This window comes from Tachysurus vachellii, chromosome 21 (assembly GCF_030014155.1).
Source record: "Tachysurus vachellii isolate PV-2020 chromosome 21, HZAU_Pvac_v1, whole genome shotgun sequence".
NCBI lineage: Eukaryota > Metazoa > Chordata > Actinopteri > Siluriformes > Bagridae > Tachysurus > Tachysurus vachellii.
In genome coordinates, this window is record NC_083480.1 from 1,243,053 (window position 1) to 1,255,114 (window position 12,062).

At 43.1% G+C, this 12,062-nt stretch overlaps 1 protein-coding gene across 4 annotated transcripts in view; it reads left to right on the forward strand.

Annotated features, from left to right (window-relative positions):
• The window catches only part of hivep1 (HIVEP zinc finger 1), a 47,156-nt gene that overhangs the window by 17,023 nt on the left and 18,071 nt on the right, over window positions 1–12,062 (forward strand). The window lies entirely within an intron of this gene.

Genomic DNA, 12,062 nt, shown 5'->3' on the forward strand with positions numbered 1-12,062 from the left:
CCCAACCAGCGTTGTGTGCACATGGCTTCAGATACACCAGCGCTTTTAACGACTGTGTCAGAGTTCAGAGATTCAGTGACACCAACAGAGAAACCTTAAGGTTCAGTAGAGAAGAAGATAGAAATCATCTGTGAAAGATAACCGAGATGTCAGGTGAAGGTGCAGGAAAGAGTTGGATATAGACAGTGGAAGGTTAGAGAGCGAGGGAACTGAGACGTACAGCAGAAGATGTCTGCAGTCTTGAGTATAGGGATGACTGCAGGAAAAGGAAATCCACATCCATGTGCTGAGAAGATCAAGAGAGAGAAGATCCTGAAGACCCGCTGCATGAGTGACTGGATAAAATGATTAGAAAAGATTGTGTGTGTGTGTGTGTGTGTGTGTGTGTGTGTGCGCCTTCTGGCAGAGCTTCATCCTCTTGCGTAAGACACTTGGCTCTTCCTTTAGCTGTTGCTATGGAATTTGCGGGTGCAGTCCTGAGCTGGAGTCCCCCTCTGACTTCCCCTCTGTGTCCTGTAGGTGAGCAAAACCCTAGATTTCATTGTTCGACTGCAAAATGTTTTCCAGATGATGAGATAAACACACTGACATCCTTCTGTTAGACACTCATTCACAATTCTATAGCCTCTACAGCAGCATCTCAGCCTCAGACCCCCTGTACTGAAATGCTCCGAAAACCACCTCCTCTTCCTCCTCTTCCTCCTCCTGCTCACTCTGCAGAGCAACACAGCACACAGAGCAGGTGGAGCAGCTGGTCTGTGTTTAGCTAGTTACAAAGATTGATTACATCCTAGTTAAACGTACAGTTAATAAACTAAACCATTTATTAATAATAATAATAATAATAATAATAATAATAATAATAATAATAATAATAGATTTGAGTTAAAGGAAATTAGTAGTGATGGCGTTAAAGCCCTGGTTGTCCCTGTGCTCTGCACCACATGAAAATGTCTGCTGTTTAAATTCTTGGATTGTGACTCAAACCTCTACAAGTGTTTCTCACAGGTTCTGTGGATAAGTTTGTACACAAGCAGGTTTTAATCAGAAAGCCTTCTGAATCATCAACTGTGTTTCCTGAACTGATTAGAGGGGTGTGTGTGTGTGTGTGTGTGTGTGGAGCGCTCAGGTCCGACCTGAACCATCTCACTACACACCTGGTAAAGACAGAGGTTTGGGTTCAGCATGTTTTTGTCTTCAGACTGTGGGAAATTACTGACCTGTGTATGACTAGACCATATCTCACTGTGTGTGTGTGTGCACATTCTGGATTGCTTGCTCACACACTTATCACTGCTGAATCCAGGTGGTGTTGAGCAAAAATGTAAAGATATCTTCTGTTCAATGTGTATGCATGTTTGTGTTTGTGTGTGTGTATGGGCATTGTATATTAGGGTTCTGTGTAGTGCGTGTTGTGATGTGTGTATTTCCATGTGTATGTGTGTGCTTCCTCACAGTTGTGGTTAAAATGCTGTAGGCAGTGTTACACTCTGGTGTGTGTGTGTGTATGTGTGTGTGTGTGCGGGGGCTGATTAGATGAAGGTGTATTAATAGCAGTGGGGATGCATGAACTCTCTCTCACTCTCTCTCACTCTCTCTCTCTCTCTCTCTCTCTCTCTCTCACACACACACACACACACACACACACACACACTTTGTTTCTCATATTTTCTTCTATGCTGAATATTCAGGTGTGGAATCTGTGTAGGGTTTTCCCTGATTGGGCTGAGGGATTTAATACACCAGGAAGGGGTGAGAGAGGGAGTGGGAGAGAGGAAGGCAGAGAGAGGAAGAGAGAGAGAGAGAGAGAGAGAGAGAGAGAGAGAGAGAGAGAGAGAGAGAGAGAGAGAGAGAGAGAGAGGAAGGCAGAGAGAGAGAGAGAGAGAGAGAGAGAGAGAGAGAGAGAGAGAGAGAGAGGAAGGGGCGGGTGGCTTGTAAACAGTAGCCAGGGAGAAGGAAGAGACTGAGCGAGAGTAATACAGCACTTGCTTGTTTGAGACAGAGAAAACGAGAAAGAAAGAAGGACAGATTGTTAAAAGTGGTGGTGATGCCAGCTGTGTGCTTTGTGGTCATAGGTGTGGCAGCTTGTGTAAGAGCATGGTGTGTGTGTGAGTGTGTGTGAGAGCGAGAGAGGGGAGTTCCAGGTGTTTCCCGACAGGACTGCCTCGCTCCGGGGGAATCCGGTTCAGCTGTAAGCCTTCAGCACGCCGCCTGCCGCTGTGCTGCGCTCCACACTGCTGTGTAAACAGGTAGACCGTGTGTGTGTGTGTGTGTGTGTGTGTGTGTGTGTGTGTGTGTGTGTGTGTGTGTGTGTGTGTGTGTGTGGGAGACACTTTAAACCTTGTCATTCTGACTGAAGTGCTTGTGTGAAAGAGAACAGGGAGGTTTTGTGTGTGTGTGTGTGTGTGTGTATGTGTGTGAGACTGTGTTGTGTACTAGACATCACTCCGTGCAGTGTTCTAGCAGTCTATAGTCTGATGAGCACATTTATCTGTTCAGATGTATGTGGATGTTCTTGTTTAAGCTAATAGTGTTGTTTAGCTTGTGAATCAGCTGTGATTGTGACTCTTTACCCACTCGTCTTCCTCTCCTACGGGGGCGAGCCTTCAGTGCGACGCTGCTGATGTTTGACAGCGATGCTGGTGATTGGGTTTGAGTGGTTTTAATAATGCGCTGCTTTCGTCCCTGTTGTGTTCTTTTTAGCTTCTTTGCTGCTGTAGCTGCAGCATGATGGCTACTGAGAGAAACAAACCAATGTCACTAGTCACCAGTCAGTCAGAGAAAAAAGCTGCTATAATGTAATGAAAAACATACGAATCCTCAGATGTGTTGTAGGAAATATTCATATATATGATTGAGTCCTGATGGAACTGGTTTATTTTTGCATTGTATTGCATTAATCACTAACCACTGACTCAACTCTGGGGATCTCACATGTTGCTGTTTGTAGATCAGATACTTTTCAGCACAGCTACAAGAAACCAGGAAGTGTCTTGTTCTGTACCGGGTCTTCAGTCATGCTCATGAGTTGAGGGAACAGCCTGCAGCTTGGACAGGCAGGTCGTGTAGTGCAGGGTTACAAAACACACACACACACACACTCTCTTTCTCCCTGGGTGAGTCATGAGATCGAACTCCAGCATGTATAAGACCCCCGCTTATGTCACAGCGACTGAGAGCGACCTGGCCTTCAATACATACACAAACACATACTCGTACACATCATCCCAGTTTTACCACTTTCTGTGGACTGAAGGGTTTCTGTCCCACCAGTACAGTGTGCTGGAAGTGGTATTGGTCAGTGGTTAGTACTGTGATCTTCATCTTAGATGTTCTTCTGTCTGTATGGAAGAGAAGTGTAGGGATGTGTGGGTTAGTACAGATGCAGTGAATGCTTGAAGGTGTCGTATTTATTGTGTACTGGAGAAATGAGCTTTTCTTTACCTAGTCAAACACACACAAGATAAAATGACTGTCATAAATTTCAGAAACTTAAGCTCTTCTTTCAGAAATTCAGAAGTGATAAATGGTGTGTGTGTGTGTGTGTGTGTGTGTGTGTGTGTATGAATTTATCTTAAACCAAAGACAGATTTAAGACAAAGAGACGTTGTACAAGAAACATCAATATAAAATTAAAATGTGTGAATCAGTGATGTCATGCACATCCATAAGACCAAAGAATTCACATCTAAACCTAAAGAGCACCGAGGAACATGCATAAGGACACCATGATCAGTCCTGGCATCACAGTTTCATTCACAGTTAAGGACAAACTGCGGGAGAATGAAGGAGGGAGAGGTCGAGGAAGAGATGACGGATGCAAAGATTAAAAATAACGCATGAACGCAATGGAATTGGAGTGGGTAGAAGGAGAAAGACAAGCGCAAGAGATAGTGAGAGCTAAGGTGCAAGAGAAGCTGAAGATGAAGGTACGGTGTGGGGGAGGTAAAGACGGAAAGGAGAAAGGAGGGAGGGAGGGATGGAGAGAGAGGGAAAGAGCTGTCGTTATCCATGCTCACAGTGGGTGTTGAATTACATAATGCGCCCCCAGTTGGGCTTCAACTGACGAAGGAAAATGCCAAAAAACCCTACAGCTACAAGCGCACATATATTTCTAGGGTTAGTAGCAGAGACATATGTTCAGCCATGATGCTCGGTCAGGGACGAGTCCAGTCCCCTGTGGCTGCACACAGAGACAGCCGAGTCCGTGCCACTGCGTCTCATACAGACAGGACGTTGATCTGGATAATGATGATTTTATGGAACTAGTTTCCTAGACACTGGGAATAGGTGACGTCCAGCTGGTTGCACTGGTATTTACGTACATGTAATGCAAAACAGCTGCATTTCTGATTTCAGATAAAATTTTCATCGAAGCCCTTTTTCAAGATCTGTGAAAGTCTTTAGTATAATAAAAGTCCAGGCAGCTTGTTGCTGACATTCATCACTCATTTACAGTTCATAAGAGTTGAAGGAAGTTGTATTTTATCTAAGGGCCTTTTTACACCCGGTCACTTCATGTGTTTTCTCTGATCCGATAGCTATCTGATTTGTTAAAACTGTACCATTTACATTAGGCCACATAAACGCGTCTCGGCGAATCGGATATCGATCCGATCTTTCTACTCCCACCCAAAATGCTAATATATTTTACCTCATTTCCGGGGTAATTGACATGTAACACGCTTTGGTGTATGCGGTTGCTACAAAAAACAGCATTTACTGTTTATTTACTTTATGCTGCATTTTAAGACCCAACGAGACGCCTGGGTGAAAGATCGGAGCCAGCGCTGGTGGGAAAACATATTTGTTTCTGGTGCGATGCACGACTCGTGAGTCACCTGCGAGTGACGTACTTCCGTTTGGGAGGAGTATAGCGCTGACGTATGTGGCTTGAACAACCACTCATTTACACCTGTCCAGTTTCATCTGAAACGCGTACCAGACCACCTCCTGAAGGGGTTTGTACCATCGAATTTATATCCGTCTCCAAAACGTTTCGGAGGGCATTTAGACCTGGTCTTTTTACCATCGGATCACAGAAAACACCTGAAGTGACCAGGTATAAAAAGCCCCAAACAGAAGGAACTTGATTCCTTTCTATTCTTTAGGGTCAGGGTCAGGGTTAAGGTTAAGGTTAGAGTTAGTGAAACCCTCTGCTTCAGCTTCCCTGCACTGGAGCTACCACCTGTTTCAGTACGGCAATATATATATATCTATCTCTCCGTTGGCACACCGTTGGTTAAGGTGGAGGGAATGAGGAGCTACAAATCCCAGTCGATTTCAGTGAAGAACCTTCAGGTGTCTGCTAAGACCTTTCACCAGTGACCCAAAGCTCACACCCACACCAACACAGGAATGGCTTCACCAACAGAAGATTAGAGTTTGGAATAAACTGGACCGGTAGAATAAAGTCAAACTTTAGAGCTATGCATATTTATACAACCAGGTTAGTGAGACATTTTCTTTTTACTGTGACTACAACTGTGTCTGAGAAATCTTTCACATCGTTTTTATACGTTGTGGAAAAGTTCAGACAATTTCTCCTGGGTTCATTTTGTTTTACATCACACACCCATTCAAATGGCAGGTTTATTAACTTTTATATCCATCTTTTCAACACAACATAACTAGGAGTGTTTAGAGCGAATGGCAGAATTCTGTGAACAAAGACTAAATGGTCTTGAATAATGACCTTGTGTGGAGGTTTGCTGTGAGGTTTGGTGGAGTTCCTCCCTCTTGTCCCTTCTGGTCGTCTGCAGCAGGTCTGTCAGTAGACTGTCATAATGCTGCATATCATCACCTTTGGCCATGAGAACATTACTGACAGCTTGAGAACATCAGCCATGAGCCGGGTGCGATGATTCCTGTGAGAGTGTTGTGCCTAGTGGCACTGTGGTAACTGATAAGTGTTAAAGGTGTTAATTGCCATATGCTGTATTTAGACATGTGCCCACATCTTGGTAAAAGAGACAGGTGGCAAAGGTAAGGACATTCACACACCCACAGCTGTGTGTTGCAACTGCTCTGGTTTTAGTTGGAAAATGGTTTACCTGGAAGATTCCAGCAAATCAGGAAGTGTGTCTTGGCAAGCATGAACACGAAGAAAACAGCCCATGAGCTAATTCAAGAGCAGATGTGGATGCTGAAGAAAAGGAAAGAAGGAAAAGTACAGTAAAAAAAAAAAAAGTTTTATGGTGTTTAATTGTTCCAGTAAATTCCTCAGTTCAGGAGTGTAAATTGAGGCAATTTTAAAACTGTGGCTCTTATTAAATAACAGTTAAACTTTAGTCGGCTTCACCAGCACGGTGAAGAACAGTTTATAGTCTATTCCTCTATAACTGGTGGCTTAGAGCTTTAGCTCCTCACCTATAATACACTTCTCATTAGAAGTCATTAATATACAATGTAATACGTAAACATGGAGCCAAATACGAAAAAAATGCTTTTATATTAAAAGATTCATTTGGTTAGAAATATAAATTCAGATGAGATCGAAGTTTAGACTTTTAGCTTTAATTCAAGGGTTTAACATAAATGTAATTGTTTAGGAATTTTCATCATTTATTACAGACATTACTGGTTCGATATGAAGTCTGGGCATTACCTTGTATTTACTGACCATTATTGTACGTTACAAAAGGTTACTGACTGTTACTCTACTTTTTCTGAAGGTTTATCATGAACTGTTTAGGAATTATAGCCATTTATTACAGACTCAAAAGTAATGTTGTGGAATTGGTTGGATATGGAGACTGAACATTACTGTACAGTAGTGGACATTGCTGACCATTACCGTATGTTACTGACCGTTACTGTAGCTTTCTGTACATTACTGAAGATTACATATGATTCTGTCAGAAGAATATTAAGAGTAACGACTTTAACAAATGTAGGTTATACAGTTCCTAGTGAATATAAACACTCAAAGCCAGAGAAAGCTTAGGATTCGAGATGCAGCTCTTCACTCCACAGTGAATCATAGAGCGCTCTTAAGAAAGTGCACAGAACGGCATCTTCCGTCACGAACATCTGCTCTTCTGGTCATGTCCAGCCTTTACTGTCCCCATGTCACACTACTGGAACTGTACCATTACAGAGGGTACATGAGCGTAAATTATTATTACATAAAATATTAGAATTAGAATTATTTCAAATATTACCAGTCAAATGGTCAAAATAGTGTCAGAATGAGATATGATTTGATGATGTTGCCATCAGATAAGATAAGGAGTAGCATTTATTTGTTGAGCAGCTAAAATGTTTGATTTTGTATTTGTTTTGGATAATGAGTGTATTATAGCACTGGCAGTACATTATAAGATCTCACCTCACACACACAGACTAATTAGAAGAGAAGCCATCGATCACTCTGATTGAGCTGCAGGAGGAGCTGAAAGCAGCAGGAACAGCAGTGACACCGAGAAGAATAAGTTCTGATCTGAACAACCGTCATCTCAGTCTCTACACAGAGAAATGTGTGTCTGAATACATGTAGACCAGCTCTGGAAAATGTAAACACATCATCTTTGGTAATAATTCAACCCTTTGGCAACTAATACAATGTTTGGAGAAAGCTGAGTTATGAATACAACCATGCTCCTGTAGGGTATTTCCTGTAGGGTAACTCTTGTAGGGTAACTCTTGACTCCTGTAGGGTGACTCTTGTAGGGTAATTCGAGTCCTGTAGGGTGACTCTTGTAAGGTAACACTTGTAGGGTAACTCTTGTAGGGTAACTCTTGTAGGGTAACTCTTGTAGGGTATCTCTTGTAGGGTAACTCCTGTTGGGTAACTCTCGACTCTTGTAGGGTAACTCCTGTTGGGTAACTCTCGACTCTTGTAGGGTAACTCCTGTTGCGTAACTCTCGACTCTTGTAGGGTAACTCCTGTTGGGTAACTCTCGACTCTTGTTGGGTAACTCTTGTAGGGTAACTCCTGTTGGGTAACTCTCGACTCTTGTAGGGTAACTCCTGTTGCGTAACTCTCGACTCTTGTAGGGTAACTCCTGTTGGGTAACTCTCGACTCTTGTAGGGTAACTCCTGTTGCGTAACTCTCGACTCTTGTAGGGTAACTCCTGTTGGGTAACTCGACTCTTGTAGGGTAACTCCTGTTGGGTATAAAGAGACATGGAGCTCATGCATGAAAACATTTGAGACTTTGACTTGGAGACAGTTTGATTTGACTTGAACCCCTGATGGACAGGGACTGTTTGGATCTGAGGTGTTGTCTAGTTAGTGTCACTTTTTAAAATGTCCATGTGTATATAAGATAAGCAGCGAGTGTGTAAACAATGACACTCACTTTACGGCTGCTTCCCTATGTGCCAAGTATCAAGCAGACGCTCCACGTCATGTCACCTCACAGCAGCTCGCCTGGATTACTGTACCGTAAATACTTTCCTTCGTGTCTGAATACATGTAGACCAGCTCTGGAAAATGTAAACACATCATCTTTGGTAATAATTCAACCCTTTGGCAACTAATACAATGTTTGGAGAAAGCTGAGTTATGAATACAACCATGCTCCTGTAGGGTATTTCCTGTAGGGTAACTCTTGTAGGGTAACTCTTGACTCCTGTAGGGTGACTCTTGTAGGGTAATTCGAGTCCTGTAGGGTGACTCTTGTAAGGTAACACTTGTAGGGTAACTCTTGTAGGGTAACTCATGTAGGGTATCTCTTGTAGGGTAACTCCTGTTGGGTAACTCTCGACTCTTGTTGGGTAACTCTTGTAGGGTAACTCTCGACTCTTGTAGGGTAACTCCTGTTGCGTAACTCTCGACTCTTGTAGGGTAACTCCTGTTGGGTAACTCTCGACTCTTGTTGGGTAACTCTTGTAGGGTAACTCCTGTTGGGTAACTCTCGACTCTTGTAGGGTAACTCCTGTTGCGTAACTCTCGACTCTTGTAGGGTAACTCCTGTTGGGTAACTCTCGACTCTTGTAGGGTAACTCCTGTTGCGTAACTCTCGACTCTTGTAGGGTAACTCCTGTTGGGTAACTCGACTCTTGTAGGGTAACTCCTGTTGGGTATAAAGAGACATGGAGCTCATGCATGAAAACATTTGAGACTTTGACTTGGAGACAGTTTGATTTGACTTGAACCCCTGATGGACAGGGACTGTTTGGATCTGAGGTGTTGTCTAGTTAGTGTCACTTTTTAAAATGTCCATGTGTATATAAGATAAGCAGCGAGTGTGTAAACAATGACACTCACTTTACGGCTGCTTCCCTATGTGCCAAGTATCAAGCAGACGCTCCACGTCATGTCACCTCACAGCAGCTCGCCTGGATTACTGTACCGTAAATACTTTCCTCTAGACTGCTAAATCAGTAAAAAGAGTAATCTATTTTTTAGTCACTTACACACACACACACACACACACCCACACACACATCAGAAAGTGAATCACCGATCAGAGTGAGACAAAATAAGCCTTAGCCTGAGGGACAGAAAAGCCAAATCTATCGACCTGTTGTGTGTGTGTGTGTGTGTGTGGGGTTGCCCACAGTACAGTGCCACAGCACAGATGAGCATGTGTGATGCAAGAGGAAGTGACAGGGACCACTGGGAGTCTGATGTCATTCATTGACCACACACACACACCGCGATTGTGTTACATTCTAGTCCTTCTACTCTGACTTTGAGTGAGGAAAGGTAGTGTTCTCTCGTCTCCTGGAGGAGTCATGAACCCTGTAAATGAAGTGTTTGAGGCATGCAGCTCCTCTTCTCCTCTTCTGAGAAGATTCATTACTGTTCAGTCACTTGTTCAGCTCATAAAACACACATGTGGTAATAATCTGTGTGATGTGCTAAATGAGAGAGGAGCAGTCAGCAGTTTGGGGGTAAACACATGTCTTCTGTGTCATTTCTCAGCCACATGTTGTTAATTATTTACTACAAGTGTTAGTCGCTCCAGTGGAGCAGGCGTTTGATGAAGAGTGACCCATTCAAATAATTTTCTCTGGAACTCATATTGGGCATGAGAAAAGGTTTTACTTTTCCCTACACACTTGCTTTGCTCCTACACACACCTCTTGTGAAGCAAAAAAAGTGTCTAAATCAGTGTGGGATTTCAGGACGGCAAAAAAAACCCAAAATGTTATGGGGATACCTAGGTATTGTCTGGGAAAAAATCATTCTGCATTTCACAGGAAGACCACAATACCCACCCCCCACCCCCCCGCCGCCTTGCTCTGGGCTGGGCATTAAGTAAAGGTCTTGCATTCTGCACGTGTGAAGCTCTGCGCAGTTTCACAAGCTTCTGCAGAGCTGGATTTGCTTGAATGTTCTGCTCTTTGTGTCAGTCTGAAGTCTGAAGTGTCGGAGCAGTAAAAGTAACCATCATCTCTCAGAGCACTGCGGTGTTCAGATCTGTTCCTGCTTCATTTCTCTCTCACACACTAGCTAATGCTCCATAATCGTTATACTAAGAGTTGTCCAGTTAGAAACTAAAACCCACAGGTGTATAGATATTGATAATAGAGAGAGAGAAAGAGAGAGAGATGCATGTTTAAAGGGCCTGATTATGATGGACAGAGTAATAGAACCACTTACAGTACCAGATGTGATTTACTGTAGCTGTAGATGTTCTCTCTTGTTCTCAGAGCTCTGAGTTTGCTTGTGTGTCCAGCAGTAATGAGGGAGGAGGAGTTTGTTGACTGGACGTCTGGGAAAGCTGGCTCAACTATAGGGTTGACCATGTCTCGGAGCCAGTATCTGAGTTTTTCCTCTATTTCTGCACTGGACGTTCTGTTTTATATGTTTATCTTTTGTCATTCTTTCCATTCCCCACAGAAGTGAAGTTTTTCCACAATAATGATTAATGCAATAATCCTGTAATTATGGCATTGGATTGGATCTTTAAGCACAGAGCAGTGTCTGGCTACAAAATGGTGGCCGTATGTGACGCACATCAAATATCTGTTGGCCAGGAGCTCATTAGCACACATGTGGCACTGGCAGGTAACGACGTGGCTGGAGATGAGTGTGGAGAGCTCCAAGTAAAGATCTTGCTGTAATGGAGATGATTAGCTGTTGAAAAAACAAAATCAAAACATTTTAAGGGGAATACATGTGTCTAGAGTAAATTATTCTCTGTTATAATTCATTAGTTGGACAGTTATGGTAGATTCAGGAAGTGATCTGGACATACACCTATGATGGGATGTCATTGAAACCTCCTCGCAGCTGAGCTCTGGATCCATGGGTTAATATATTTCCCTTTAGGAAGCCTGTGATGCAATGCCAAAGCAGTAATGTAGTCTATGTTTCACTTCTTCTTTCATTCTTCTGTTTCTTTTAGTGGCTTCCTGCACGGTCACCTGACCATGTCTGTTCCCTGGTATCTGAAGCAGCCTCGCAGTATTTAGTATTATTACAGCAAATCACACATCTATTGTGTATTTATACAACAGCTGCATTTGTGTTGCAGGTTGTGCTGAGTAGGCATGACCAAACGATGACTCTCTTTGCTGGAAATTAAGTTGGAACAATTCACTACTCATAACATATCAACATCAACATTTTTAAAACATACTCCCTCTGAAAAGAAAAAAAACAAAACAACATGGCTGACTTTCTTCCTCCTCTGATGGTGGCAGTGCTCCATTCGTCACTGTGGTGGTGTAGTGTGTATAAGGGAAAGGCCTCGAATAAGCAGTGATTATCTCATTAACTCCACACCACGTTGAGAGACATGAGACCGTTGTCATGGAAGGAATCTACTGTGAAAACTCAATTCTGGATTCTGACTCTTCAGGATTTCAGCAGCATCCTGTTCTTGTGCTTCAAGGATGAGTAAAGACTTTATTATTCTGTGAAGGATTTCGGTTTGTTTTCAGGAGGCGTATGAGCACAGTGGCTGGTCGACTCTGTACACTGTGGGCGCTGCTTACTGTGTATTTTGTTTAATCAGATCTGCCATGGTGGTTAAACCTGGGGGTGTTGGGGCATGTTAGGCTTATGTCATGTAAAAAGTGTTTGTGGAGCAGGGGACTGTGGTTGAGCAAGAGAAACACAAGGGTGTAACTGCAAACTACTCATAGTGACATAATCCTCTGAG